The sequence below is a fragment of the Canis lupus genome, chromosome 18, assembly GCF_003254725.2.
Source record: "Canis lupus dingo isolate Sandy chromosome 18, ASM325472v2, whole genome shotgun sequence".
Taxonomy (NCBI): Eukaryota; Metazoa; Chordata; class Mammalia; order Carnivora; family Canidae; genus Canis; species Canis lupus.
This window is the reverse complement of record NC_064260.1, coordinates 22,653,381-22,679,485: the sequence shown is the minus strand read 5'-3', so window position 1 is coordinate 22,679,485 and position 26,105 is coordinate 22,653,381. Positions and strand designations below refer to the sequence as shown.

The window sequence follows — 26,105 nt, the reverse complement described above, 5'->3', positions numbered from 1 at the left end:
AGTTATCGTTTTACAGATGCTAGCAGAAGACACAAGGCCCCAAGTCAGAGACAAAGGACTTTACTATTACACAGCAAATAGCATGAGTATGTTGGGACTGGTAACCTTTGTTCCCTGTTTCCATGGAGGTGACAGAAAATGGCCCATATGTTTACTGAACTTACAATGAGTTTGATTCACAGCTAAAGAACATTGGTTTGTTCTGGAAGGATACGTTATATCATCCTTTAAAGCTGTTTGCCCCCAATACAATCCTGAGAAATGGCCCAGGTAAGTGCAGTCAAGGCTTTGCACTCTTGCCATACCTAGCAAGAAAATGCGAGAACACTTATGTCCTATGGCAGAGTGCTTTTCCCAACAGAATGCTCATATACATTCTTCCAGTCAGTCTTCCCTACATCTCACTCCTGTCCACAGGTCAGAAGAGGTGAAGTTTCCTTCTTCTTACCCAACATAACACCCTCCTTCTTTATCCTCCTTACTTATGCTAAGTAAGACATTGTCACAGATAGAAATATTTTCCCTATGCTAGGGAAGAAGTTTTTCAGATATCCTTCCATATCTAGCTTTGAAGAACTTAGCTGGAGAAGAGTTGGTTCAAGTCTTTCGGGAAGCAGACATCAAGTTGGGTGAGTTCAGCCTTGGGAAGAAACGATGGGACGTAAGTATCCTGCCACACTCAATCATCAAGTTGCCCCCCTGGGAGAGAGCATTGGCCAATGGCCATCAGCTGACTGCACTTGAGGCCGAGTTCTTTAGGGGAGTCCTGAGTAGCGTACTTTCTTGGCTGCTGTAGGAGCCAAAGGAATTACATGTCCTCTCTTTTCATTATGGCTTGTTTTAAAACTTGCCATTAAACCAAAGAACTCAAAATACCTGCTTGGCCTCCCTTGCAGCCATAATTGAGTGAGTCTAGCTAAAGGTCTCTCATTATTTTTAATCTTTTCCAAGAAATGACTTAGTTTCATTGATCTTTCTGATTTCTTTTTAAGTCTCTATTTCATTTTTGCTCTAATCTCTGCTGTTTCTTTCTTCTACTAAATTTGAGCTTCATTTCTTCTTCTTCCTTTAGTTCCATGGTGGGTAAAGTTAGGTGCTTTATTTCAAACTTTTGTTTCTTGAGGTGGGCATTTATGACTATGAACTTCCCTCTTAGAACTGCATTGGCTGCATCCTACCAATTTTGTATCTGATATCTCCATTTTAATTTGTCTCAAGGTATTTTTTTAATTTTTTTATTTCTTATTCGACCCACAAGGAGCACAAGGTTGTTGGTTGTTCAGTGAATATTGTTTAATCTCCACGTATTTATGAGTTGTTCAATTTTCTTCATGTAATTCTTTTTTAATTACATACCACTGTGGTATGTTTCCTATCATTGCAGTCAGAAACAATGTTTACTGTGACTTCAGTCTTCTTAAATTTATCAATACCTGTTTTGTGCCCTAATACATATTAGAAAATGTTCCACATACTTAAGGGTTGTGTATTCTGTTGCTTTTGGATGGAATATTCTATATGTATTTATTACATCCATTTTTTTCTAATATGTCATTTCAGTCCTGTGTTTCCTTACTGATATTCTGGTTGGGTGAGCTATCCTTTACTGTAAGTGGGGTTTTTATTACCCCACTACTATTATTGTACTGCTGTCTATTTCTCCCTTTCAGTCTGTTAATATATATTTGCTTTATATATTTAGGTGTTCCTGTGTTGGAACCCCTTACAAATGTCTTATCTTCTTGTTTATTTCACCTCTTTTCATTATGTAACACTCATCTTTGTCTCTTATTACATTCTTTGTTTTAAAGTGTATTTTGTTTGATACAAATATAGGCTACCCTGGTGATCTTTTGGCTTCCATTTGCATGGGGTATCTTTTTATATTCGTTCACTTTCAGTCTGTGTTCTTATATCTAAAGTGAGTCTCTTGTAGGCAGCATATAGGTGGGTCTCATTTTGCTTTGTTTTTTTTTTTTTTCCCCATTTAATTACTCTGTGTCTTTTGACTGGAACATTTAATCTATTTATATGTAATTATTGATTCATATACACTTATTATCATTTTGTTCATTGTTTGCTGGCTGTTTTTGTAGTTCCTCTCTGTTTATTTCTTTTCTTATTCTTTCCTATGGGGATTGATACCTCTCTTTAGTGGGGTACTTATATGCTTTTCCCCTTATTTTTTGTGTATTTAATATAGAGGGGTTTTTTGTGTGTTGTTGCCATGAAGCTTACACATAACAACTTATAACAGTCTATTTTAAGTTGATAACAATTTAAGTTTAACCCTATTCTAAAGCTCAACATCTTACCCTCCCCATGTGCACATTTTTGATGTCAAATTTTACTTACATATCAAATATTATAATATAATTACTTTTACTACTTTTGCCTTTTAACCTTAATACTAGATTTGTAAATGATTAATTTACTACCTTTACTATATATTCACCTCTCCAAAGAGATCCATATACTTCCTTGTTACCAGTTAGTGTCCTTTCTTTTCAGCTTTAACAAAGTGGCTTTCACATGTCTTGTAAGGCCTTTTTTTTTTTTTCTTGTAATCCCATTTTAGTTGTCATAAATTCTTTAGCTTTTGCTTATCTGTAAACCTCATTATCTCCACTTTAATTCTGAATGATAACTTTGCTGGGTAGAGTATTCTGGTTAGGTTTTTTTCCTTCTTCTTTCAGCACTTTCAATATATCATACTAGTCCCTTTTTGCTTGCAAGATTTCTGCTGAAAAATTTACTAATAATCTTATGGAGACACTCCTCTGGTTCTCTCTCTTTAAAACCATGTTCCTCTTTCAATCTCTTCTTGTAACCATACCAAAAGTTCTCTGAGATACAGTTAAGTCCTACTAATCTATATAACCAATGTAGAAGAGTCATTCAGAACACCATGGCATAAGTTTTTTTATTTGAAAGTTCTAAGTATAAAAAGGCTCAGAAGGAGTGTTCTGTCTCAGAAAAAAGAGTAGAAGTGCATAGTGCTTTAGCAGAGGGTATCAGCTGAAACCAACTACTAGCAGGAATAGGCAAAAATGGTTCTCAGAAGAAGAAGGAATTACTCTTGTGGATTAGTAACCATTGGGTTGGAGAGAAAGATGTAGGGGGATGAGATCACAGGCAAGGGAGATGAGAGGAACAGCTCTGGAGGCAAAGACATAACAAGGATGCAGTGCAAAATTCTCAGCCCTTCTGATGCCTTACACCCTAAAGTTTCTCTCTTTCCTTTCTAGTTTCCTATGTATCTAGCCCAAATCTCTTCACTTCTCATCCACTTCCCATATCCTAATTTCTGATCACTTCTCATGCCTCATACTTCGGCCAGTTGCGCAACTGCCTAGTACATGTAGATACTAATATCCACTTTTATCCCAGTGTTACGCCCTTTACCCTTTGCTCTTAATAATCTATCAGGGTTTATCATTGAAGAACAAATCTTATGATGTTACCAAACAGACTGCCTTATTTCTTAATTGGCCAACAGCCACAATGTTGGACTCTCCCAAGCTATGTCCTTCTAGTACAGATGACCCTGAGCTTTGTGTAACTGGTTGGATTGTATTCCTACCCTCACTGTGTTAGATAAAACCTTTGCCTTAGTAAGCAGGTCTCCATTGGGCTTGCTTCTCTTTCCTTCTGATTCCATTATGCCAAGGTCATGGATTATTTCATACCCAGAGATATGTAATTCTTCCCAAGTCTCAAAAGAAAGATAAATAGGATTTTGAGAGGGATGCCTGGGTGGCTCAGCGGTTGAGCATCTGCCTTCGGCTCAGGGTGTGATCCAGGAGTTCTGGGATCAGATCCCACATCAGGCTCCCTGCATGGAGCCTGTTTCTCCCTCTGCCTATGTCTCTGCCTTCTCTGTGTGTCTCTCATTAATAAATAAATAAAATCTTTTAAAAAATAGGATTTTGAGAGATAAATAAGATATGAAAAAGAAAAGCCAATAGCAAAAGTGCAAAAATGAATTCAAGAAACTGCAAGTTGCCCATTGTGACCACTGTAGCCAGAACGGTTCATGGAGAGTTTATTTAGCAAAGCAGACATGGATACAATAGGAACTAAAGTGCTAGCTTTGATTAGGGAAGGAACCTCTGCTACCGATTGCTCATCACCCCCAATTGACATTCTCTTTCTTTTTGCAGCTATAGAATCTCTTCAGTTACAACTGGGCATGTAGCCACCAACCTAGACTCCCTTACAGCTCGTGACTACATTCAGGCCAAACATACTATATCTGTAATTGGTGGGGAAAATCCCTTACAAAGAAAGTTGTTTGTCCTTTATCTTTCCTTTTTGTGCTGACAGAAAGTGGTGAACATTGGATCTGTTCCTTGGACCTCAAGGTGGAATTCATGTTGAGAATAGCAAGGTTACACCATCAGTCCTGGATCTTTGAGCTTTTGTGTAAGAAAGCAATAAACTAAAACAAAACAAAACAAAAAAAGGCAGTAAACTTTCATCACATGCACACCTCTCTTTGGGGGGGTTCTATTTTTATACAAAGTTATGTCCTTATTAATACAGGGTGTTTGAAGTCTTTAAAGTAAATTTTGAAGGAAAAGTTAAGATTGGTACATCAAAAATAATAACACCAATCAAGTAGCAGCTATCATGAGCATTTTCAAGCCCAAACTAACACTAATGCCAAGAGGAGTCTCATAGTTTCTCTGCTTCAATGCTTTTCCTGGCCAATATCAAATTAACATAAATACATTCATCAGAGACACCTCCTCCTCTTTCTCACTGAGCTTGATTGGTGGTATCTTTTAGAAAATTGGCCTCAGAACATAATATTGCCTTTCAGTATCAGCATTCAGCAGCAGGGCAAGCAGACACCCATTTTTTGATGTGATGTTCAGCCTGACACAAAATACCTCTTTTATGTTCCCAACAGAGTAGCTCTTAGCCCTCCCCCTAGGCATTTAAATTAAAACATTGCTAACGTTCATAGGATCCCTAAAAGAGAGAGAAGAACAGAGTCTTCTAATATAATTAACTGCCTGGGCAAATTGTTTCATTAGACGTTGTCGCTTCAAAAATGTCAGAAAAGTGGATACCAAGCAATTTGATTTTCCTAGGAGTTTTAGTAAATGAGGCCTTCTTCCCAGCAAAGGAGGTTGTATGAAGAGTGCTCTTGGAAGCTGTTTGCCAAAGACTAACACTTAAAATGAACAAGGTCCCATGCAAGCATCATCTCCTCTAATGTTTCCAGGACCCAAAGAGGAAGGACTCTTCACCACCCATTGCATAAATGAGAATCCTGGTCTAGCAAGGTTCAGGGACTTGCCCAAGGTCACAGCAGGCGGTAGAGCTGATGTTCCAACCTCAGCAAGACTGTTCCACAGCCCTAGGTCTAGCATACTCACTACACTGCTCAACATTTTATGGCTCAGATGAGGAGCTATATACCACCTACCCTCGCCTCTCAGGATGGCATGGCATTGGGCATTAATTTCCCATCTGCGAACAGGCGACTTTAGATAATACAGAGCACTATGCAATCTAGTTGGAGTGCTACTATTCCTAACCCTGGAAAGGCAATGATCAGAAGGCAATACATGCGTAGTATAACCAAAGTTTGATAGAGGTTTCTGAGATAAAAATTATATGCCGTTTCTAAAAATATCTAAGCCTAACCTATCATTTTATTTGTTATAAACCAGGTCGATGTTTCTTAATACAAATCACGCCGAATCCAGTTTTAGGATCATTTCCCTTCCCTTTGAAAATGTGCTCTTTTGAAGTTTTTAAATAGATATTTCCTACACCTCTTCTAAATATATTATATCACTTTTTTTTTCCATTTAGAGATCATTTGAATTTGAAGTATAAAGAAAACCTGGAATGACCTGAACATAGGAACAAGTGCAGCCTCCTTTGGCTGTGATTTAATCAGTGGTTTTGGCTGTGAATTTTTCGAGTGAATAGCCTCTGCAATGAGCTGCTTATTTTCCCAGTTATCATAATAGAAAGGGCATGAACCAGAAACTGGTTCCAGAGGGAGGGCCGCGTGACTGTCAGATAAGAGGAGGAGTTGCTCTGCAGAGCGTGCCTGTGACTCAGCTCTGTGAAATTCACCAACAGCCGTCCCCTAGATAAAGACAAGTGGCAAAACGAGAAATCTGTTAGTCTCTTAATGGGGAAGGTGGAGTCTCAGTACCTAACCTTCTCTTTATACTGAAGGGATGCTGGCTGCCGATCTAGATAAGAATGGGTTGAAGTCTTTGTTTTTTTATGATGCCGAGATTAGTACAATTTATGGTCCTGTAGATTTCTGTGAGATAACAAGATTCCTTGGATTCACTTGTGGCTCCTGGCTCCGTGTGGTTTCTCTCTCCTCTGAGTTGTAGATATGTGGTTGCACTTTCTTCATGAAACTAACCATATTATGCCATATTGAGCCTCAAAATATGGCTGTTTATGTCAATAATTTTTATGTTCTCTATTGAATTCAGTTTCTCAAAGCTTTCTGTGTCATATTTATATTTGTATATCCCTGAAATTAGTGTTTTGCTTATAGATATACATATACGTATTGAATAATGAGGCGGAAGGAGTACTCTCTTTCTTTTAGGTATTCTGAAACATTTTCTCTTTAGTTGTCAATGTGATTTTGCTCCCTGACTATAGACGGCTTAGTGAAATTGGTTATATTTGATCCTTTATGATCTGCAAAACCAACAAGACCTGTGGTTCACCTTAAAGTTTCCATATATCAGGACACTCATAAACTATTAAATGAAAGTTAGATTTGTAAATGTAACTTCATGAGAACTGTATATTTAAAACTCCATTTGAATTTCTGTGATATGAGCTTCAGAGCATACATCTTTGAGTCTACCTCTCTAAACACATAAACTCTCAGTTTCTGTAAGAAATATATTTATGTCCTGGTTTATACCCCAGTATAAGAAGATACTAGTTACCATTTTGATTTATTTTTATGTTACCCTGGGAAATTTATAAAAGCAGATCTAGCTTGAATGCAAGGTGTATTTCTAAGAATTATTTTACTTTTGCTAAGTAGATTGCATAAATATTAAAATCATAACTCTTACTGAAGTGTAGAATGTAAAATATCTACCATCCATTTAGCAAGCATTTCCTACATGCTCAACATGGTGGGGGGGTAGTGCAGAAGTGTGGAGATCATGGACTGTGGGTACAGAGACAAGAATGAGGTGCTCTATATCATCTTAAGGAATTTACAAAAAGATGAACGATATCCACTGCACATATATTTCCGTCACTTAAATCCTTAAGTTATGTAAGTAGCCATTCTCTAATGATTTAAGCTCTAATTTACTGGTAAAAGAAAGTTCATTCATCTATTATTATAACTTACCTTCTAAGTAATGTCAACCTAAACCTGTGTTCATTACTCTCCAAGGCTTAAGTTCATTTATTATGTCCAAATCTTTCATTTCTAGGCCTGTATCTATGTGGGGAAAATGCTTTAGGAACCAAATGCTGCTTTTACTTAAAGGAGCCTTTAAGAGATCAAAAATATAAGGCAAAATAGTTTACAGAGAAGTATTAATTAGTGATAAGTCACTCTTACTGCCTTCTCTTCAAAGCTATTTAAAAGAGCTATGAAGTAAATCTGTGAGCATCCCCACTTATAATGGAGGTGGAGGGCTCTCTGGGCTCCCAAAAGCTGTGACAGACCTGGTATATTTGCAGGGGGAGCAAGTGAGCCTTTTCCTGAGCAGGGGAAGCACGTTACAGCTCTGCAGGAGTTTCATAGGCTGCTTCTAAAATGGCTTCCAGTCTCCTAGAATTGACAACCTTGGGAAATCTCCTTCTTCAGTGGCTGCTTCTAAAAAAGAGAACACAGTGAAAGTCATGTCAGTTCTAAGATTGGGTTATAAAAAATGGTGGTGGTACTCCCTCTCTTGATCTCTCACTTGCATACTCTGCTGAACCCACTCCCAGATGCAAGTTACCCTTTGAAAAGGCCCAAGGAGTAAGGAAGTGAGGGCAACCTCAAGCCATCAGTGTACCATCCGTAGGGAACTGAGTCCTACCGACAACCAGGTGTGTGAGCCTGGGAACAGATCCTGTCCCAGCTGAAACTTGAGACGACTGCCACTTTGGACAACATCATGGCCACCGCCTGTCAGAGAGAGGACCAAGCCCAGCGGCGCCGGATCCCCCACCCAGAGGCCCTGTGAGCCAGTAAATGTAAGTTATTTTAAACTACTGATCCCATGGTAATCTATTACACAGTGAGAGATGACCAATACACATTCCTATTTCCTAAGGTTGAAAGTAAAGATTTTAGCTGCAAAATACAATGCTGGAGGGAAGCGGAAAGGCAAAGAAACAGGATGGCTGAATCAAAGGAGGGCAGATTAGATTCAGGGCCACAGGCATCTTTTTTCTCAATCAAGATTTTAAGAGTCAGGTGAAATAAATGAGTACAATAAAACTAAGAGCTTTGTAACCGTTCAATCAGAACAACTCCCCACACACAGTGAAGCATAGTGGGAATTCTTTTTTATGTATCCTTAAATATTGTGCATCAACACAATATTTTTGAACATGGTCAGTTCCAGTGGCAATTATAGTTAACTTTTAAGATACTCAAATGACGGGATCCCTGGGTGGCTCAGCGGTTTAGCACCTGCCTTCAGCCCAGGGCGTGATCCCGGAAACCTGGGATCGAGTCCCACATCGGGCTCCCTGCGTGGAGCCTACTTCTCCCTCTGCCTGTGTCTCTACCTCTCTCTCTCCATGTCTCTCATGAATAAATAAATAAAATCTTAAAAAAAAAAAGATACTCAAGTATCAAAAGATACTTCAAATTGGGATTCATCCAATTTGAAACACACAGATGCACACATACTATCCTGGTGACTCACTAGGTCAGTAAACTATTGAAAATTATTTTACCCCACCCTAGCTTTTGTTTCTGTAAGTCTAAAAGGAAGACTGTACCGCTCACCACATAGGACTGTGGAAACGGGAAAGTGTATGCAAACCACCCAATGCAGTACCTGGCACATGGAAATTGGCTCCTATCTGTCTGGGTCAGTTTCCCTCTTACATCATATAGAGTATAAGAGCTTCATTCAGTGATTATGGCCGCTCAGCATGGAGCTTGAATAATGAATGTCCAAGTGTTCACAGGAGTTTTGAGAAAGGCTGTGAGGAGGCTGGTGTGTCTGAGCATTAAGGCTTTACCATTTCTATTTTGTTGAGACGGATTTTCTAATCACAGACAGAAGGTTCCTTATTTGCTTCCAACTGTGGAATTTGGAGTTCACATTTCAGAAAAGAAATCCATTTTAACACCCACTCTTCCTCACATATATAGAACTAAGTCTGTGACATGCTATCTTAGCTGAGCTCTGGATTTCCTGTTTGGGGCTGCCTGGAACAGGATCGTTACTTGCAAATAACCATGAAGTGAGTCTCTTTCATTCTCTCTCTTCTATTCTTCTCTTCTTTCCTTTTTCTCTCTTCCTCCCTCCTTCCTCCTCTTCTTCCTTCTCCTTCTCGCCTTACTCCTCTCGTTGCCCTCCTTTCTCCTTCTCTTCTCTCCCTCCTGCTTTCCTTCTCTCCCTTGCTTCCTCCTCTTCCCATGTCTGAGATAATAGCTGATAAAACACTGTGTGCTTTTTTCCACATGGATTTTTTTTCTCATCTGGCATCATATTTCACCTAAATTAATCTTTTAAAATAATCACACTGTTTTGGAAGAAGCCAATGCCAACAATTCACGTAAGGGAGGACAAAGTTATTAGCTAATGACAAATACTTCTTCCTGAAAAATGACTGTCCTAGGATTACTAATTACTCAGTACCTCTAATCTATAACCGCTGAAAAGCGATGGAAACTAACACTGTAATTTAAGTAGAAAAGGACTTTCTTGGAAGGATGTGAAGACTCCTCAAGACTGAGGAGGGAAAACCAGACTTGGAAAACCAGACTTGGAAGAACTTCTCACCTAGAGGGACAGAGTCTCCATAGCAAGGACCCCCAGACTGTCTTCTTCAGGCACCACTGCTGGAATGAATAAGTAAATGAATGCAGTTTGTTTTTCTCTCCATTTGTGACATTCAAATTTCTTAAATTTCAAAGTTCTGAAAGTTTGATTAGGGGAGCATAGGTCAGCTGGGCATACCTCTGAGCTTTTCAATGAAGCAAAAAAATAAATGGTTGTGAAAGAGACTCCTCCTAGCACCTCGTAAGCTTCTGAGTAGTTGGGCTGAGCATTCCGCCTTAATTGACTTGCCTTCCAGGGTTGCACATGCTCTGGAAGACTTAATTTCTCAAGAAAATCTCAGGGCACTAGCAGGAGCTAGAAGTGGATGCTGGCTAGCTTCAAACAGCAAATACCAACCACATGTAATTTTTATACACCGATTTGACAGAAAGAAACTCACTCGAGCTACATGTGAGATCCAGGCTCTGAGATCCTGGCTCTCGTCCTCAGGTCAGGTGAGAAGCAGTGCTTCGTGGTCTCTGAGAACACAGCCTCTGCAGTTGGACGGAATAGACTCAAATCCCAGCTCTGGGCTCAGTAATGATAGTTAATAATGACAACACTGGGACGGCTCGTCTCCATCCCTGTACTTCTACTTCCTCATCTGTAAAAGCAAGGAGTGAGCGTCACTACCTCGAGAGGCTGCTGTGAGGGTTACTTGTGCTGCTGTATGCAAAGCGGCTGGTGTAGCCTCGGTTATGTTTGCTGTAAAGTGACAGAATGTAGGGCTAGACGAGTGAAGGGGTGAGACTCAGAGGGACGCTCACTGGGCTGGCTGGTGGTCTACACCGGGTGTAACTCAGTGAGCCAAACACGCAAGCGATCAAACTGCAGGTTAGGGCAGTTACCACAGCTCAGGTGCCCTCGGTCATGAGGCCGGCTGTGAGGGTGACACCATGTGAGCAGGCACAGGGGAATCAGGATGCATTAAGTGGAGGACAAGGCAAACCACTGGGCCACAGGCATGGCAGGTGGGGACCAGAAGGTTTACAGAAGCACTGAGGAAGGCAACACAGATAAAGTGGATGCATGGAACCAACATCAAGGAAACTTATTTGGAGTAGTCTCCTGTCTCTGTCAAAAGCTTCCCATAATTTCACTCTCAATGCTAACTGAACCTGGGTTTTAGGGGAGAGATTGTGGGCTGAGCCACCTGCACAAAGGGGGACCTGATTACACCTAGAAATGGAGATTGCAAGAGTTAGAAGAGAGGCAGTGACTGAGCATTAGTGCTGTGGAATCCATGCCTGCTGATTAATTAATGGTATGAGTAATGAACAGCAGAGCCAGTAATCATGGCAGATAGCATTTACTTAGCATGGGCTATGTGCTTAGCACGCCACAAAGTGCTTTATATCCATTATATCATGTAATTCTCCCAACAAAAATGAGATAATTGTTAGAAAATAAAAGCCTGTTGCGCATAGAATGTGTTGTCTTCACCACTCTGTCCACAATACTTAGAATAGGACCCGGTACTTGAGAGGTATTTCTGAAGTGTATGATCCCCTCACACAATGTCAGATTGTAGAGATGGGATTGAAGGTTGGGGAGCTTGACTCCAGAGTCCAAGATGAAACTCTACAGTTTTTACCCAACACTACCCTGTCTCCAAAGCATCGTCCACAGCCTGTTTCCTACTGACTGCCTCCTCCTTGCTGTACTTCCTTAGTCATTTAGAGTGAAATAGAGTGTTAGGAAAAGAACAAAAGAACTAGTCGATGATAAGCTTGTTTAAAAACAGGATAATGAAGACACAGTACTTGCAGCCTTGAATCAAAGTGTTTGGTATTATGCAAACGTGGGCACCTTGAACCAATTATATACAAGGCATTGAAGTGGATAATAAAAATATGATCAAGTCTTCAAACTTGAAAGATCCACATTCTAGTGAGAAAGATGGGGGCATAAACAAACAAATGAATAAATAATCTAGTAAGTGCAGAAATTGAGGTGTTAGATTTTTATTTATTTATTTTTTTTAACCCTGGCAGATTCTAGCAGCAGAGAAATCATTGAGGCCTAGCAGGCATGCACAGGAGTGATGGGAGGGAGACAAGAAAGGTAGTTTATAAGATGCAAGAACTTGGAAGGGTCTTAAACATGACACCTAGGACATTCTACACCATTTTGTCAAAAGTTGGAAGACGGCGGGACTAATGTGTTAAGTAATAACTGGTTTGATCAGAGCAAAGGAAGATGGGCCATTGGGGGCCAAGCAGTAAGGAAGGACAAATATGATTAGGGCCTGACATGAGATTGTAGCAGTGGATCCAATGCAGAACCACAGGATTTATTGGCTGATTGAGTTGCATCACGAAGGACAGTGAAAAATCAAACATGACTCTCAAGTTTCTCACTGAAGTAAGTGGGAGGATGATAACACTATTAAACCCAAGAACAGAAATAGGAAAAACAGATCTGTCTAAGGTAGAGAGACAAACCTATTGTGGATACATACACCATCTGAGGGATTTGTAAAAAATGAAGCAGGAACTAAACTACATCAAATGATGCATAATTCTGTCTTTGTGTTGCATGGTTTTACATGTGGGAATTAATTCTGTTACTTCAGCTCTTGTTTTGTTTTGTTTTGTTTTTAGTTGCTATTTTCTAAAACTTAGCTCCAGGGCTATAATTGAATTTAATATAGTTTACTTGGTTGTGCTTTAATACAAAATCTTTCTTCCTCTGGCTGCTGTTTTTATGTTCCAGGACTAATTGGAGCTCTGTTCATAATCTACCAGACACAGTTTGAGTTTGCAGTACTTAATTTTGAAGTTAGTGGCCAAGATGATCTCATTTTGAAAAGTCTCTGAGAAGATCATTTTTGCATTTGGAATATCATTAGCAAAGTCTCTTCCATGATTTTTTTTTCTTCCATAAATTTTTAACTTGAAAGAGAGTAGCCCTAGAGAGAGGAAAACTTACCCCAGTTCAGGATCAATGAGGAAAAGAACAAGAAATCTAGATGTTCCAAGGCTCCGACAGTCAGGTGGGTCTTGGATTGGTTAGAATGAAGAGAATTTGCTAGAATGTTGAGAACTATTGGTAGTCAACTGACTCTTCACACCTCATGAGTTCACTGGCCTAATTAGAATTTTTTATACTTTAGGAAGTCTCCTTGTTGACTTCATTGCTTAGCCAATGAGAGATTTTTTTCTTTCAGCTTTTTTGAGGTATAATTGGCATACAAAAAATTGCATACAATTAACTGTATACAATTTAGTGAGTTGGTACACGTGTACACGCATGTTACTGTACCACAATAAACGTACCCATCACTTCCCAAAGTTTCCTCTATCCCTTTGTCTGTAGTAAGAACATTCATGAGATCCACCCTCTTAATAAAATTTTAAGGACACAATACCTTAATGTTACCTGTGGGCACTACAGTTAATTGTACAGCAGGTCTTTGGAATCTACCTCTTTTAACTCTAACTTTACACCATTGAACAACTCCCCATATCACCTTCTCCTCATCCTCTGGTGACCAGCAGTCCATCGTCCACTTCTATACTTTTGTTCATTTTGTATTCTTTAAAGTTGAAGATTCTTTAAACCAAACATTAGATACTCCAAATTTGAGAGACTAAGTCGACAGTATTTCCTAACAAAAGACAAAAGGGATACTACATACACACACACACACACACACACACACACACGAGACAGAACTACTAGGTTGCAAAGATGGCATGAATGAGTGAATACATTTATGATTAATTGCTTTTTTCTCTGTATATCTGAGAAATGAATAGATATTGATTTTTATGTTTAAAAGTATATGTTTTGAGATTTAGCGAGTACTGACCTCGATAAACCTACCATAGAATTTTTGCTGTTGTTTTTGTTATTGATACTTAAAACTTTTAATGTTGTTGTTGTTTATGGCTACTGAGGAGACCTATTACAGACTTTTATATCCTTGAAGGGTATAATTAAGAGAGATATATGGCAAAAGTTATATACATTAAATTTTTTTATTTCTTTATAATAGAGTTATTTCCAATTTGAGCAGTCTATAAACTCTCATTTTTATGTCAAATATAACAATTAAATATGGAAGGAATAACAACACAATTATGGGGTATTAAATAAACTATCAGATTTTCTTCTGTCATCCAAGTATCATCTTAATATTTAATGAAGAGAAAATCAATGTACAAATGTACATTGTACAATGTATAAATTTTAAAAGCAGCATTAAATCTAAATATCTAGTCTAAGTGACTACTATGTAGTCAAAAGTAGATCATGACCTACCAGTAAATATTAAGGTCTAAAAGCTTATTTGTCTATGACAGTGACTACCCTTTGCTGCTTGCTCTTTTCTTGGTTTTCTAGTACCCCTAACTGGAATGGGATGCACACGTGATCATAGTATGTATTTGTCTTGTAGGTCATAATTTATTTATTTATTTATATTTTTTTGGAGAGAGAGAGAGCAAGTGAGAGTGAGAGTACATGCTTGTAGGGGCAGGAAGTAGAGGAACAGAGAGAGCGGGAGAGAGAGAATCTTAAGCAGAGTCCATGGCCAGCTGGAGCCTGATACAGGGCTCAGTCTCATGACCTGACCTGAAATCAGGAGTTGGATGCTTAACCAACTGAGCCACCCAGGTGCCCCTTTTGATCATGATTTTTGTGTTGAACCCACACTTTCTCAAAAAGAAATTAGTTGATCTTTAATTTAGTTGAATTTCTTTTTATAGGTGATCAGTTGGGGCCGATTAGCTAAGAAAAAAGTAAGGATGAAGGGTATCATTAATAAGTTACTCTCTGCCTCTTGGAATCCTTTGAATGCTTGATTAATCAGCCCCCTGATTTTTTTCTTTTGCACACACACAAAAAAAGACTAGAGTTTCTGGATATGAAAATATAGTCTATTAGTGGATATCTCAAAATCTCTCCTCTCCCAAACTCTGTTCCCATTTCAAATCTGGTTGATCACTACTTTCTTAACACATTTTATAAGGGTTTTAGCATAATCTTAATCATTATTGCTATCTTTCACAAGCATTAAACACCCTCAATTAGAAAGGCTGGTTAGGAAAATGAATGTAGAGAGTCAGAGGTCTGTGTCTGAAAAGCTCATGATTTACAAAGCAACAATTTTTCTATGGCAAATGTTACAAGTACCAAACAAAAATTAATCATTTATGTCTGATTCCTGATTAAAATTCACCACAGCCATTCCTAAATTTAGATTGAGTTCCTTAATTGTCATTTGAACATGTAAATTGATAATAACAGACTTAAATTGTATGTTTGGGTACTTCAATGGCAATACAGAATAACTACAATTTGGATACCTAATAGAACACCATCTTACAAATATAAAATTTTATTGGAAATAAAATTCTTAAGGATGAATTGCCTAAAGAACCTGCAACCCCTATGTTTCTCTTGATCATTTAAAATATACTCCTCTATGAATCGAAAGCAGTGCGAGTTACCTACTGGTTACAAAGTTTATACACTGACCACTCTATGGAACCACAGTTACTGAGGTAGGTTGGAATTCACTCCTTTGACTTGTGTTGAGGTCTTCCTGGATGAGGATTTATATTATGAAACACGTCTCTAAAACTGTACTGACACATTTTGTTACACAGAATCCTCCTTGTGAGGATTCTCAGAATAAGTTAATTTTTATTATCAGTGTTAGGAATTACTGAGCTTTTTCTGAATAATTGATTTATCTCACAGTTTCTATGAATTGTATAAGTCAGCAAATCCCAAATTAAGATAAGAATCACTGAGGAAAACTTTCAAAATACTGAATCTGGTCTTTCCCCAGATAGACGAACTCACAGTATGGAGGTATAGCTCTCAGAATTCATGTTTTTTTACGAAGCTCCCCAGGTGGTTGTCTATGAAAAGACATTGGAGTAACTGATCAACTTGCCCATTTCTCACTGCCAGCTAGAAAAATTAAGAGGTAAAATTGTAGTCTACCCTATACGAGGAGTCCATATGAGTTCATGTTCAGATCATCTTCTTAAAATATACCTACTTGAAAATAAGTTCCTTACTTTGATTTCTGTCTTAATTTTCACATTAATTTCTACTTTATACTCTGTGTCATGTTTGACAAATCATTGCTTACCACTTTTTTCTTTTTAATTAGCTAAAATTGTATCCCACAGTACACGCAGATTTTAAGTGTCTTATTTAAGAAATACTGATAAATTACACATGGTTCATAATCCAAATCAAGATAGAGTAATTCCCCAAACTTGCCTAATGCCCCTTTCTAGTCATTTCTATTCCATCTTCCCTCTAATGATAGCAATGAATCATCTAAGTCACTAAAATTGATTTAACCTGTTCTGGAACTTCTACTATGTGGAATAATAGAGTATGTACTCTATTGTATTTGGTCTCTTTCACTAAAGAAATATTTTTAAGTATCATCCATGTTGCCATATTTATCAGTGTTCACTGCTTTTTATAGTCAAATAGTAGTCTATTTTCCAGGATGCCCTAAATTTTATTTATTCTTTTATCTGTTGATGGACATTTAGGTTCTTTCCAGTTTGGGCGGTTATGAGTAAACATTCCTGTACAAGTCTTTTCGGGACATGGGTTTTGTTTTATCGTGGGGAAAATCCTAGGCATGGGATTGTTGGGTCACAGAATTGTCACATTTTAGAAACTGCTTTTCCAAAGTGGTAATATTATTTTATACTCTCACGAATGAAGTATGAAAATTCCATCTGCTTATTAGCCTGCCAACATTTGAAATTTGTAATTTTTAAAAATTTAATTATTATTATTATTTGTAAGTAGGCTCCACACCTAGAGTGGATCCCAACATGGGGCTTGACCTCCCAACTCTGAGATCAAGACCTGAACTAAGATCAAGAATCAGACACTTGGGATCCCTGGGTGGCGCAGCAGTTTGGCGCCTGCCTTTGGCCCAGGGCGCGATCCTGGAGACCCGGGATTGAGTCCCACGTTGGGCTCCCGGTGCATGGAGCCTGCTTCTCCCTCTGCCTGTGTCTCTGCCTTCTCTCTCTCTCTGTATGACTATCATAAATAAATTTTTAAAAATTAAAAAAAAAAAAGAATCAACTTAATCAACCGAGCAACCCAGGTGCCCTGAAATTTGTCTTTTAAAAATTATATGTAACAGTATCTCATGGTTTACATTTGCATTTTCCTTATATTTAAGGATGTTGAGAACATTTTAGTGCACTTGATCAGTTTGTATATATTTCTCAGTAAAGTGTCTTTTCAAATACTTGTTTATATTTATTGTTTGACTTTATATTACTGAATTACAGGAGTGTATTTCCTGTAAAATATTCTGAATGCAAATCTTTTTTTTCAGGTTTGTATCTCACAAATAATTTCTTCTAGTCTTTTGGCTTGATTTTTCCTTTTTCAATAATGTCATTCAAAGGGCCAAAGTTATTAATTTTAATAAAGTCAATTTATCATTTTTTCCTTTTATTCTTTGCCTTTTGGGTCCTGTAAAAGAAATCTTTGTCTCCTCTCTCTTTACTAAGATATTCCCCTCTATTTTATTCCAGAAGTTTTATGATGTTAATTTTTACATTTAGGTCTGTGATCTGTCTTGAATTAATTTTTGCATGTGTGAGATAAGACTTCATTTTCATTTTGATCTATACAAATATCAAATTGTTCCAACACCATTGTTGAAAAGATGATTTCTTGCTCATTAACTTACCTTGGTGCTTTTGTTGAACAACCACCAAAAACATATATTTGGGTCTAGTTATGGTCTGCCAATTTTCTGTTTCACAGATCTCATTATCCTTATGACATTTACATAACATTTTGGTAACTATCTGTACAGTGAAGATTAAAATCAGAAAGAATAAGTAAAATCAGGCAGTATGAATGTAATGATCATTTCAAAATTATTTTTGCTAAGTCCTTGGCATTTCCATATAAATTTTAGGATTAGATAATCAAATCTTCCATATAAACTCCTAAGATATTAATACTTTGTTGAACCTAAAGGCAAACTGGGAAGAATTGATATGTTAATAATACTGACTCTTTATATCCATGAACATGACCTATTTCTCCCTTTATTTGCATCAGATGTTCTATATCTATTGAGTTGATTATATGGCATCTCTTCTTTAATTTGTTAGTATGATAAATCATCATTATTCATTTTTAAATGTTGAACCAAATATTTTTCTTTTGTATTAAAATAATTGCCATATAACATTATTTTAGTTTTAGGTGCACAACATAATGATTCATTATTTGTATATATTGCAAAATGATGACCACAATAAACTTGAATTCTTGAAGCAAACCCAGTTTCTGATGACTTTTTGTCATTTGGTATTTTCTGGAATCACATTGTTCATCTTCTGTTGAAGATTTTTCAGCATGTTCGTGAGTAATATTTGTAATTTTCCTTTCTTTCTAATATTCTTACTGGGTTTTGCTATGAGGTCTATGCTCTGTTTCCCTTTACTCCCACCTATCTGGTCAGTACTCAGGGGAGATAAAAAGCTGATCATCTTACTCTTCTAACTTGGCAGGGTGTCTCAGTTGCTAGGGTAATGTAAAAAAATTACCACAAACTTGAACTTGGTGGGTTAAAATAACAGAAATTTATTCTGTCACAGTTTTCCAGGCCAGAACTCTAAATCAAGGTGTCAGCAGGCCTGAGCTCGCTCCCGAGGCTGTAGGAAAGACTCCTTCCTTGAGTCTCCCAGGTTCTGGTGGATCCCATGTTCCTTGACCTCTGTCTACATAACTCCATTCTCTGTCTCCATCTTCCCATGTCTCTCACTTCTGTGCCTGCCTGTGTCTTCTAACTCTTAAAAGGAATTGAATTTAGGATCCATCCAGATAATCAAGTATGATCTCATCTCAAGAACCTTAATGTAATTACATGTGAAAAAACTTTTTCCAATACTATCACAGGTTCCAGGGTTAAGATATGGACTTTTTGGGAGAACCACCATGGAATCCACCATACAGGGATTGAATCTTGATTGTGTTAAAAAAAAAAAAAAAAGAACTCTATATGTATGTTTAATTTTAAGCCTAAGAACTAAAGAATTTATATATTTTTCTTTAGTGGAAGAAATGTTGTTAATACAGAGCATCTCAGGTGGGAATAAAGTCCCTTGATGCTTCAATTTGCGTCCTCTGAGAAGAGGAAGCCAAAAGAATTAGATGAATTAGATCTATAAGAGACTGATTGGGAAAATGCCTATAAAATAAAAGGGAAGTCAGAAAAGCTGAGGAGAACTCTGACCCCTGTGAAGAAAAGTGCAAGGAAGCAGGGTTGGATATACAGAGTCTCAGATTCCAAATATTCCCAAGAATGTATCACCCAGATTGATGGAGGTGCTTTGAGCCAAAATTACCCATCAAAGAAATTCTGTATCCTACAGGAATGGGTATCTTTTTGTCACTGGCTGAGACCAGCCCATTGGAAGTGAGATGATAGGAAAACAAAGTGGTAGAAAATTCAGACAGGAGAGGTAGCTTTCTCTTTCTAGCTTTCTAACCCAGCATTAGTAATCTGGATAATGCCAAATCCATCATTAATAACCATTTTAATAATGGATTCAAAAATGTAGATATGTGTGTTTATCTTAACAAACAAGCAGAATTTGAGAAATGGCTATTTATAAATATATTTTTAGAGAGCATTTGATATGTGCCATGCACCTCGGAAAGTGCTTTGTAAAATAAATTTTCAGGGCTGCTACACTCAACATGTGGGAAGTTAAGTTTAACTGGTTTGGGGGCACCAGTGAAGAAAATTATCTTTAAATAATGATTTCTGCCCATCCACTCCCAAGTGCTCTCCCCACGCTCTGATGGTTTTAAGGAATTTTAACTTTGTACACAGAATTTATTTTTTCCAAGGAAAGAAGCTGGCTCTTCTCAAGACTAATTTGGACCATTTATTTATAATCTAATTTAATCTAATTTTAGAATCTATCTATAAACTATTACAACAGTCTTTTTTTTTTAAGATTTTCATTTATTTATTTATTCATGAGAGACACAGAGAGAGAGAGGCAGAGACACAGGCAGAGGGAAAACAGGCTCCATGCAGGGAGCCTGACGCGGGACTCGATCCCAGGTCTCCAGGATCACGCCCTGGGCTGAAGGCGGCGTTAAACCGCTGAGCCACCCGAGCTGCCCTACAACAGTCTTTTTAAAAACAGAATCTGAAAAAATAAAAAAATAATAATAATAAAAAAAATAAAGACAGAATCTGGTCAATCATTAACTAAACAGATGTTTAACCTCTCCTAGATTTCTTTTTTTTATATTTTCTTTTTTTAATACAGATTTCTTATTTCTTTTTTTTTTTTAATACAGATTTGGGCATTTGGAAATTGAGGGTTAAAATATTATAACATCCCATCTTACTTCCGTTTGTCCTCATTACAGCCTTTTCCAAACCAAAATAAAGAGGTCTGATTTGCTAGGAAAACTTGTGAAACTATATAATTTCTTGTAGCTGTGCTGCTGCTGCCACCACCATTCCCTGGGGCCCCACCACGCTCCACCTGCTGCATCCACCTCTCCGGGTTGTGCCTCCAGAGGCCAGCGAGAGTAGTGCAATGAGTCAGGATGACCTTTAACCTCAGGGGACCACCATCTACTTTCTTCCTTAAGCCTAGTGGCCACCTGAGGCAGGAGCTAAATGCTGTAGGCCTCACCCCGAGGTTAGAGAGCCCCGGTGAGGGAGTCCCTTTTTCTGCATGCTGTGTAATTTCAGAATCCCTGCTCTGTGTCTCTCTGAGATGGAACAGATGTGGGGAAGGTGGTTTGAGGTTCAAGTGATTGTCACAAAAAGCTTCTTTTTTCCTTTTTCTGCCTGTTTACTGTGAAATATATTCCATATCACTCCTCTTTCTATGTCTAAACCGGGGGAGATTGCCTTGAAATTTGCAAGAATAAAGTCTAGAAGCATCTGGAGGTTTCTGAACCTAAAAGCACTATTTAAGGTTCCTGGGCTTCAGACAGTTGCTCTTCCAGGTGAGAGGTAGCTTTCTCTTTCTAGCTTTCTAACCCAGCATTAGTAATCTGAATAATGCCACATCCATCATTAATAACCATTTTAATAATGGATTCAAAAGTGTAAATATGTGTGTTTATCTTAACAAACTAGCAGAATTTGAGAAATGGCTATTTATAAATATTTTTTTAGAAAGCATTTGATATGTGCCATGCACCTCAGAAAGTGCTTTGTAAAATAAATGAGATAGGGTTCTTGTCCCTGGATGCTACAGCCAGTTCTGGGGGTAGACCAGTAATCACGCTTGCAATACATGCACGTGTCCACAGAACATTATTTAGGATGTGCCGCTAATGTTGATTCTGTCTTGGAAATTGAAGACATGATATCTGAATAATAACTTGATGATTATTGTAAGTGTACTAGGAACATCTGAAGAAAAAAATCTACAGAAGTGAAAGAATAAAAAATGGAAGATTTATATTCTTTAAAAACTTTTTAATAGTTTAGTGTGGCTAGAATGCAACATGCACGTATGTAAAAACTAGAGTTGAGATGGAAAAAGTCAGCAGGGGCCAGGAGGCAAAGGCCTCTATTTCATAGTTAGTAGGTGCTGCTGGAGGTTTCAAAACAAAGGCAGGACCTGATGATAGGAAAGAATCCATTTAAAAAAAAATAACGACAACAAAAAACAAGATTCTAAGAATTTTAAGGACATTTCCTGGGAAAAGTCCTGGGAAAGAGAGAAGATAATACAATTGGCAGCTAGGGCTCTAAGAAAACTCACTATTAGAGAAAGCCCATCCGAGCCAGTTCCCGTGGGCTTTTGTAGGCAGGCTTGTTCCCAGCACGTGTCTAGGTGGAATGAAATGTATTTTGGCTTTTCCAGTAGTGGACAAACAGGATCGCAGGGAATGAGGTATCATCTGTAAAACCCCACATGTCACACAGCCAGAGCCCGAGGGAGGAGGGGGAGAGGGAAAAGATTCATACAGGTTCTGATTCTTCAAAATTCTCTTTTCCATTTAAAAAAGATTCATATGGCTCAATGATCTCTCACCTGTAGTAAACATAGACCCTCATAATGTCCACATTGATAAGAGTCACTTGTTGGAATCTTTTTAAAAGGTCTTCATCTCTCAACAGTGGCTTCCAAGCATTTTCTCAACATCGCCTCTCCCAGCACACCTGCTCAGAAGCATTCACTTGATTTACAAGTCTTACAAGCTGCCTTTGATTGTTATTATTGTCAGTGTAAAGGAAATATGCACCCTCTCTCCAAGGACCCAACACACTTGGCCTTGACAAATTGTGATCACATGTTATATTTATAGCAGATAGCTTTTTCTGACAAGTATTTAAAAATAATTTTGCACTTCACTTAAAACTCACAGTCATGCTGACAAGTTGTTCATCCTGAGAAGGTAAAACATCTCTTTCTCTCTCTCACTCCATTGACTTCTTGATTTAATCTGCACTCATCACATGGGGAAAGCAAATAGCAGGGTGAGCACCTGTTGGGGGAGTTGTTTCTAGCACAGACAGCAGATTTGATACTGATCTGGTCTCCTCACAGCCAGGGAAGCTCTTTGTTCTCTGGATCACCAACCCTCTCGAGGTATTTTATGGAACTTAGATCTCTTTTGTGGATTTTACCTCTGCTGCCTTTTCTCACTCAGAAAGCTTATGATTCCTGACTACAGCAGAGGAGAAAGCAAACATTTGAATAGGACATAGAAATGTTGTTCTAATTTACAATTGTGGTGAGGTGGATGTGGGGAGGATCACCCAGATGGAACACATGTGTGAGCAAACGCTTGAAGAAGCTGCAACGTGCTTCTAAGTGTCGTTGAACTGTCTGGATCACGTGTGACAGGCTGAAGATTAGTGTGGCATGGATTGGAATTTTTGAGTAGTGTGGACTTTAATGTATGTTAAGAACAAAAAATCCAAAATGGTAGAAAGAATGGTATTTGGCTTTCTTTCATTTTCATATTACTTCCAGAAAAAAGGAGACAGGTAATTTTGTCACCCTTAAGACTTTATGTTGTGAAATGTTATTAGTGAAAATGTGTACAATTTTCACCTTTTTACACACTTGCAAAGCATTTGAGAAACCATCTCATCCAACACCATCATTTAGTGTCGCACATTTTTACTGGAAAAAGTGCTAAGCACAATGGAAATAATGTTGGTTTATCTGTCGGTACAAAAGAATGAAGAAATATTTTAATGGACTTTTATAATACTTTTTTTATGATACACTATGAAAGATATTTAAATTCTCTTCTCTATGACCCAAGGCATCATAGTGTGAAATGGACAATTACTGTGTAGTGCCTGAGAATTATTTTTTCCTAAGTAAAAAAAAAAAAAAGCAAAAAGATCTAAAATACAGTCATGTTGCCTGTAACAATGAAATACTAAATTATTGTTGCTGGGTGATTTATTAAGAATTTAATGAAGAAAGATAATGGAGAGATTGCTGTGAGCTCTGCTTTCACTACTGGAAACCCCTCAGGCAGTAATGCCGTTTCCTCCCTCGGCCCCCACTTTCTACTCCCAAAAGACAGCTTGAGGATTCTTACCTCAGGGAATCGTTTTTTGATGCTTCTCAGGCTTGAGTCTGTCCCTCTGGACCATTCACTTCCACATCTTTCAGAGAGCCAGCAAGCTCTGAGACTGTGAAGAAATTTGGGGAAGAAATTAGAGTGACCTCTGAGTGTTCCTCAAGGACTAAGAAGTATATAGCTTTGTAGGGTCTGGAAGCGGGGACAGAAAAGTGTGGACACCACCACTTAGCATCAGGTTGCTGGAGAAATAAGAGGATCTCACACAAGTGCAGGGCAAAAAACCCCCAAAGACTTCCCAAGCCTAGACTATGGGCCTCAAGCCTGAGGAGAGGAGGGTAGAGTCAGGGTGTTGAGCTGCTTTATTGTCTATCAGTCTCACACAAAATTGTAAAGTTCCAGACAGTGAATTTTGTATCCCCTTGGCCACAGTCAAGGATTATTGGCTGGATAATCCTTGGATTAATTGGTTGGATATTTTCCCCAGCAATCCAGATGACTTTTCAACATAAAACACACAGAATTATGGGGGAGCAAAAAAAAAAAAAAAAAAAGGTACTCTTATGTCCACATCAGGAATTTCACATTTCTCATATTGTCTTTGATATTCCAAGATCTTCATAGTAAGTATTTATCAGGATTATTCTGGGTTACACTTGTTCCCAGATAAAGAGTAAAGCAAATGTTTTTAAAACAAACAAACAATTATTTGAGAGAGAGAGAGAGAGAGAGACAGTGCGAGCATGAGCAGTGGGCAGGGGCAGAGGGAGAGGGAGAAGCAGACTCCCCGCCTAGCCGGGAGGGGACTCAGGACAGGATCCCAGGACCCAGAGATCATGACCTGACTTAACTGAGTCACCCAGGCACCCCTGTTTTTAAAACTTCTTGAATTCACAAATAACTCAGTAGCTTTGTAAAGGTCCAAAAAATAAAAACTAAGAAATAACACAGATGTAGTCCGTGCAGAAGGCAATGAACCTCCACCTGCTGGATGCAGAGTCCAGTTTCTGGAGGAGCGGAGCAGGTCATGAGGCTACGTGGCTCACTAGTTGAAGCCCCAAGCAAGACACATCTCCTGTACTTAAAGAGAAATGAGTCGAACCACTTCAATCGCAAGGTAAATGGTAAAAGATAAAAGAATTCACTTTTGCATCATGTGGCCAATGAAACCTGTAGAGCAGTGCTTCTCAGACGTCAACGTGTGTGTGACTCACCTGGGGTTTGTTTTGCTTTTAAAGCAACGATTCTGACTCAGTAGTTCTGGGGTCTAAGGTTCTGCATTTCTAGCAAGTTCCCTGGTGCTGGCTTAGGGAGTAGCAGGAGTCTGGATGACAGTACTTGGGTTGTATGTGACCTTGGACCCAGCCGGCCGTGGTCATTTTAACAGATTTCAAACGTAACGAGGCCGGCGAGCGGTGTTTTGCTTCTGAAAACAAATGATCTGGTAAATTCATGATCTGCCTTAAAATTGTTCCCTTAGATGAGGGGGAAAGGGGGGCGCCTGGGTGGCCCAGCGGGTGAGTGTCCGACCCTCGGGGTCCGCGCAGTCGGGCAGCCTGCTTGGAGTCTCTCCTCGGGCCGCACTCGGGCTCCCCCCGCCCTCGGGTCCGCCTCTCCCTCTCAATAAATACGTAGATAAATAAGGAAATAGCTTAAAAACAAGAAAATGGGCAACGGAATACCCGCAGGGAACGCCTGGTCCTGCTCTAGGCGCGGTGCTGCTGTCCCGCTCCGCACGCATCACTCGGCGCCAGCGACCAGCCGGAGGGCGGGGGAGGAGAGGCCGGCGGCCTTGCGCTGCGGGGGTGCGGGGCGGGGCCGCGGGGGGTGCGGGGCGGGGCCGCCTGGAGCTGCTGCGGGGCGGGGCCGCCTGGAGCTGCTGCGGGGCGCGGCCGCCGGGGGGTGCGGGGCGGGGCCGCCTGGAGCTGCTGCGGGGCGCGGCCGCCGGGGGGTGCGGGGCGGGGCCGCTGGGGGGATGCGGGGCGCGGCCGCCGTGAGTTGCTGCCGGGCGCAGCCGCGGGGGGTGGCGGATGCGGGGCGGGGCCGCGGGGGGGTGCGGGGCGTGGCCGCCTGGAGATGCTGCGGGGCGCGGCCGCCAGGCCCAGGCCACCTCCGCACCGCAAGCCCAGACGCGAAGGCCCGGCCGGGGAGGACACGGGGCGCTCGGCCTGAGCCCGCAGCACCGACGCGGCGGAACCAGGCGGCGGAACCAGGCGCGGAGCTGCCGTCTACACCGCGGCAGGGCCGGTGTAGACGCGCGGCGGGAGCGTCCGACTATGACGCCTACACCGAAGGCCTGTCCCCGGGAACGCAGCACAGCGACCCGCTGTGAGGTCTGCTGGCCCGGGGCGGGGCGACACAGCAGGACTTTAACGTGACTGAAAATCGGGCAAATCTGTCCCCAAGTCCTTCAGCCTGTGGGGTCTGTGCTGATGACACAGTAAGTGGACCCAAGCTTTGAATCCGAGGCACGAAGGAATCCATCAAGCTTCCTGAGATTTCGTGGGCACCCGGGGGGCTCCGTGGTCGAGCGTCTGCCTT

At 39.7% G+C, this 26,105-nt stretch overlaps 1 long non-coding RNA gene across 9 annotated transcripts; it reads right to left on the bottom strand.

The window, feature by feature from the left end:
- Positions 1 to 4,028: 4,028 nt before the first annotated feature.
- Positions 4,029 to 25,377, bottom strand: LOC112661412 (uncharacterized). 9 transcript variants are annotated; one of them, XR_003137666.3, is made up of 7 exons: positions 25,247 to 25,377; positions 24,779 to 24,990; positions 23,583 to 23,676; positions 10,414 to 10,617; positions 9,975 to 10,033; positions 7,690 to 7,840; positions 4,029 to 6,112 (listed from the first exon to the last, which is right to left on the bottom strand). It is a non-coding gene; the product is annotated as an uncharacterized LOC112661412 (long non-coding RNA). The 9 variants fall into 9 exon arrangements; XR_003137668.3 differs by having other exon boundaries at positions 9,975 to 10,030; XR_003137669.3 differs by having other exon boundaries at positions 10,414 to 10,507.
- Between the last annotated feature and the right edge of the window lie 728 nt (positions 25,378 to 26,105).